Below are 6,070 nucleotides of genomic sequence, written 5' to 3'. Positions count from 1 at the left end.
ACCCATCACCACACTCATCTTCCCCTCCATTGTAATATTATTTCCTCCCCTGCTCTGTACCTCTTTATATGATATAATTTACCCTATTTTACTTTTCTCTTCCTATTTCTCTTAATATAATCCTCTTTTTCACCATTAGTTTTTTTTTTAACATATCATCCTAAACACCTTAGTACCACAGTCTGTCTATGTATACTTCTAACTGCTATGATAATGCTAACAATTTTTAAGAGTTACAGATCAACATGGGTCGATGGGGATATGATTGGGGATGTAGACTCTAAGCAATCACCCTAATGCAAATATCAATAAATAGAAATAGGTCTTGATTAATGACACATGTAAAACCCAGTGGAATTGCTCATTGTCTATGGGAAGGGGTGGGAGGAGAGAAGGGAAAGAACATGAATCATGTAACTCAGGAAAATATTTTAAAATAATTAATTAAATAAAATTTTCAATTAAAAAGAGTTACAGATCATTTTTCCATACAGGATTATCAACAATTTGATCTTATCAAAGCTCTTAAAATTTTTCTCTTTCTTACATACCTTTTTATGTTTCTCTTGAATTTTTGTATTAGGACCTCAAGCTTTCTGTTTAAGTCGGATCTTTTCTTCAGGAATCCTTGGAAATTCTCTATTTTATTAAATAACCATACTTTCCCATGAAAGAATATAGTCAGTTTTGATAGGTTGATGATTCTTGGTTGTTAAACCAGTTCCCCTGCCTTATAGAATATATTCCAAGCTTTCTGGTTCTTCAATATGGAAGCTGCCAGATCTTCTATAATCCTGACTGAGACTCCCTGATATGTGAATTGTTTCTCTCTGGCAGCTTGCAGTATTTTCTCCTTGACCTGGAAACTCTTGGACTTGGCTAAAACATTCTTCAGAATTGTCATTTGAAGATTTAATGCAAGATTCTTTCAATTTCTATTTTATCCACTTGTTCAAGAATATCTGGGCAGTTTTCTTGGATAATTTCTTGTAATATGATGTCTAGGTTTTTTCTTTTCTCCTTGGTCATGACTTTAAAGTAGTCTAATAATTCTTAAATTGTCTCTTCTGGATCTATTTTCCAGGTCAGTTGTTTTTTCAATGAAATATTTCCTATTTTCTTCTATTTTCCCATTAATTTGAATCTGTTTTACTGTTTCTTGATGTTTTGTGAAATCATTAGCTTTTATTTGCCCAATTATATATTAAAAAGACTAAATTTCTTCCATGATCCTCCTTTTCCATTTGGTCAATAATACTTTTTATGTCAATTTTTTCTGCAATGGATTTATGTGCCTCGTTTTCCAGTTGACCAATTTTGCTTTTATAAGCTATTCTTTTCTTTTCTTTGTATTACTTTCATTTCTTTTCCTCATTTTTCTTCTCATTTTCCTTCAACCTGTCTTATTTGATTTTTGAATTCATTTTTGAGTGCTTTCAGAGCTTGAGATCAATTGAAATTTTTTTTTAAGTTTTGCATGTGCTTGCTTGGACCTTGCCATCCCCTGTAGGTTCTGTTCTTTGCTCTTTGTCCCCAGAGAAATTTTTTAAAGGTTACGTTTCTCAAACTTTTTTTTGCCAGTAGACTGGGAATTCTGAAAACTGCTGATTCTGTGTCTTCTGCTGTTGGCTTACAGGGATTGGCACTGTGAACTATTTTGTCCTAGGGCTAGGTCTTCACCACAGGAGTACAAGCTTGAAAGGACCCAGCACTATTCAAGACCTCACTGTGGGCTAATGCCAGAACCTGGGACTTCAAGGAGTAAGTCTGAGGTGCTTTTTTGTTGACATAGCCTGCATCTTGGGTCTCCAAATTTAGACTACACTCGAACCTGGTAAAGTAGGTTAGCCAGTACTTTTCTGTGTATAGTTTTGCTTCCAGTTCCCTCTTATTCCATGAAAATCAACTCACTCTTCCTACCTTTAAAGTTGTGTTCAGCAGGAGAGCCCCCTCACTCTGTCCTGCTATTGGTCTTTGACTCCTGTCATTTTGAGGCACCTTCAAAGATTGGTTTGGAAGGAGAGTCAGAGTGGTTTGGGCTTTTCTGCCATCTTGGCTCCATTCCTCTCCAATTCAGTATTCTGTAGCACCATTTAAATGAAAGAGTCAAGCTTATACATACTCATTTGGGGAGCCATTTTTAAATGACCAGTATTTAGGGTTTGGAGAGTGGGGTCCTGACTACTCCACAGTTGTTGAGCTATGATATGAAGTCCTGACTTCACATAGAAGGTATAACTAAGAAGAAACACTTTTGATTTCCAAAGCAAATATGCCTAAATTTATACATCTGAAAAACCATTGTTCTTTTAGAAGTAGCAACCTTTAAAGATCTGGCACTTATTCTTATAGGGTAAACATTGCTCTAAATTTTTTTGGAGTTCATCTTATGGAATTGTCTTTGGAGGCCACTATAAAATCATTTTATCTGCCTAAAAAGGCAAAAATCTTTATCTTTGGGATGTGAACATGAATTTTTGAAACAAAATGACAAATAGGATTGGTGACCAGGCTTAATAACATTTGAGGTTAGTAACAAGGGGTGACTCCACAGCAATGAGATTCATCTGTTGGTCCTGATAGCAGTTCCAATAATGCTTCAAAAATGTTTTGAGCAATGGTAACTTGGCTGGTAAAGTTATAATCTCCTAAAGTGGCCTCCACTCTTCTAGAAAACACTCGCTTTGTGTGTAGAAGTTCTAGCCTTTGTTAACATCCTTATTCTTTATCCTGTGTTATACTCAACAAAGAAACTGAACCAGGAAACGTCTAGGAAAGTATATAAAAAAGCAGTGACAAGAAGTATAGGAAGTGACTGGGAGAAAATAGCACCAATACTAAATATGAGAAATATAGTAGTATACTTATCTTCATGGACAATAATTCCTAAGTACTCCAATTAGAATGTGAGCTCTTTGTGGGCAGGGAAAACATTTTTGCCTTTCTATGTGTCCACATTGCCATACCAGTGCCTGGCACACAGAAATAATAATAACAACAATTGTAACTAACATTTATATTTCTTATGTGCCAAGCTAAGTGCTTTATGATTATTATCCCATTTGATCTTCACAATAACTTTGTAAGGTAGATGCTATCACTATCTCCTTTTTACTGATGAGAAAATTGAGGCAAACAGAGGTGAAGTGACTTGCCCAAAGCCTCACAACTAGTAACTGTCTGAAGTTGGTTTAGAACTCAGGTCTTCCTGACTCTAGACTTAGCTGTCTATCCACTTAGCACATGGTTAATGCTTAATAAATGCATGTTGACTGGTTTTCCTAATATATTGGAAGTATACTGGAAGTACCTGGTAACCATATTCTCTATATTATGGAACAGAATCACTATAAAGCAGGCCTATCTTATACCCTATCTAAGTAGATTTCATTACTAAAATACCAAAAAGACTCATAAGATGTTGGCCATTGGAACCATCTTGGAAAATTAGTGAATAGTTCGTATAACATGGACCTTCAAGCAGCTATTAGAATAAGTTTCATAAAAATAGCTAAAAATGTCCCTGGCATTCAGCTAAAACATTTTCAGCAGATTCTGTGCTATTTTTCCAAGTCAAGTGAGAGAAATAATGAACACAGATTCCCAACCATAAGGATATAAATTTGGTTCTATGTGAATTTCAGCTTTGCTGTGTAAATGTCTAGAATTTTTAAGACTTGAGTTTTTCCACTTGGTTCTAGGCAGAAACTTGACAATTTCTTCTCATGAATCATCTTTATATGGCAAGATTCCACACCCGGCAGAAAAATTATGTGAGGTCATATTCTTGGAGGGCTTGTTGGCCCACACTCAAAGAAAATACTCTACTCCATGTGGTCTTTGAGTCATTCTTTAGAGTTTGTATCCTCTTGGCCTCTAAATCTGACACAGGTTAGTGCTGGAAAACTAAAAAAGGACTCAGTGGGGGGGGGAGAAGATATTCCAAAGATAAAAGGAAAAATTGGTCAATCAATAAACATTGATTAAATACCTATTATGTGCCAGGCACGTCTAGAAGCTGAGGAAAAAATACTCATCAAGGAACTTATAAGGATAAACAAACACTATATTTATATTTATACATATGAAATGAAACACATGAAATATATTCAACCAAATTTAATTTCAAGGGAAGATGGGACATAGGGTGTTAGCAGCTATTGGAGGCAGTAGGGCAAATCTGAGTAGCAAATGCTAGTAGACAATCTGGGAAAGAAAAAAAAATTGAAGTACTTAAAGCTTACCTAAATTATCTAGATTATTTAATGAAAAAAAAAAAAACAAACTAACAGTTCATTCAGAGGAGGCAGGCTGCTGAGAAAAGGTAAGATGATCATTTATTCCCACAAATCTCTGTGATTTAGGAGCAACACAGCATGGTTGCTAAATTCATTGTGATGGTATTCTTCCCTGAAGGTTTTGCTTACATCAAATACTCTCTACCCTTGACTACTACTTACCTGCTCTCAAAGATTAAAGATTTGGAAAAAAATGTGAAAAGTCAAGTCAAAGATAATCTGTGGAAAACATAATTTTTTTAAGTAAAAAAATAATAAAAAGAGGAATGAGCTGATCTTCTGGGAAAGTCGAGCAAGAAAGATAGATGATATTTTGGTAATATAAAAATGAAATATATCAATAAAATGTATTAAAAATAAATCATTGAATATCAGTTATATTCCTAGCACTGTTTCCTTCCAAAGAAGTCAGGTTAAATTTCAGTTTCTCATCACCAACTATTCAGTGGACCTCTCCATTTAAATATTCAATTTTGTTGTTGTTTAGTCATTTTCAGTTGTGTCTGCCACCTCATGATCCCATTTGGTGTTCTCTTGGCAAAGAGACTGGAATAGTTTGTCATTTCCTTCTCCAGCTTCTTTTACAGATGAGGAACTGAGGCAAGCAAGGTTATGTAATGTGCCCAGGATCACCCAGTTATTAAGTGTCAGAGGACAGATTTGAACTCAGGAAGATGAGTCTTCCTGATTCCAAGTCTACTATTCTATAATATATGATACATATCATATAATATATAATAATATATAAATGCTAACTATCTTCCCCTATTAGACTGGGAGATCCTTTAGAGAAGAGACTCTCTTTTGCCTTTCTTTGTATCCCTGGCACTTAGCTGGGTGCATGGCAAATAGTAGATACTTAATAAGTGCTTATTGACTTGATTTGATCTGACTTGTTGAATTGAACATGAATAATCCTAGGAGATGCAAAGGAAGTACATGGCATTGCCTAGAAAGATTATTAGATGGGCAATCAACAATCACTTTTATATGTAGCAAGTGTTTGCTTATTCATTCCTCTGGGTCAAAGGTATATCGATAAGAGCAGCAGCCAGGAATTGTTGGCTCTGACTCTCCCTCCTTTTTAAGACTGAGGATAATTTATAAAATCTAGCCCAGCTGCCTTGGAGAAAGACAAAAGAAGTTAAGAAAAATAGAAAAAAAATAAATTCCTCTTTGAACTCCAGAAGACTTGGGGAATGTGCTAATGTAATTTTGGAGCACACTACCTGGTTCTAGGGAAGAGAAAAGGTGAGATTTACTATGAGCTGATCAAGAAGAGAAAAGAGAGATACTATTTGAGTGGTCCAAGAAAGGGACATTCCTACAGCCACCTGAAGAGGTCCTTTGGATGGAGGTTTGATCTGTGGAACCCATATATAAAACAGAGGATAAAAATGACCCGTGATGCCTGCTGCCAATAGAGGACAGTAGTAATGGAGAGGTGTTATACTGACAAGGAGAGTTTCTGAATAAAGAGTGTAAGAATTTAAGAATGTAAGGTAGTGTCTTTTTTGTATGTGAGCAATTTAGTAGTAAATGAGTCATAAAATGAATTTTTAAGATATTAAACAAACTTCTACACAAAGAAAAATAATTAAAACAACTTGTGGAGGATGTAAGAAACTTCCTTTTTCATGATTGAGCCATTTAGTAGCTGAAAGATGTGAAGCAGAATTTTAAAAAATGATCAAATCTGGATAGGGAAAAAATTTTTTTTTTCCATTTAAATGTGAGGGTAGGCAAAGGGAATAGAAAGAGAACTGAGAAGA

This window comes from Monodelphis domestica, chromosome 3 (assembly GCF_027887165.1).
Source record: "Monodelphis domestica isolate mMonDom1 chromosome 3, mMonDom1.pri, whole genome shotgun sequence".
Lineage (NCBI taxonomy): Eukaryota > Metazoa > Chordata > Mammalia > Didelphimorphia > Didelphidae > Monodelphis > Monodelphis domestica.
This window is presented reverse-complemented; position numbering follows the sequence as displayed.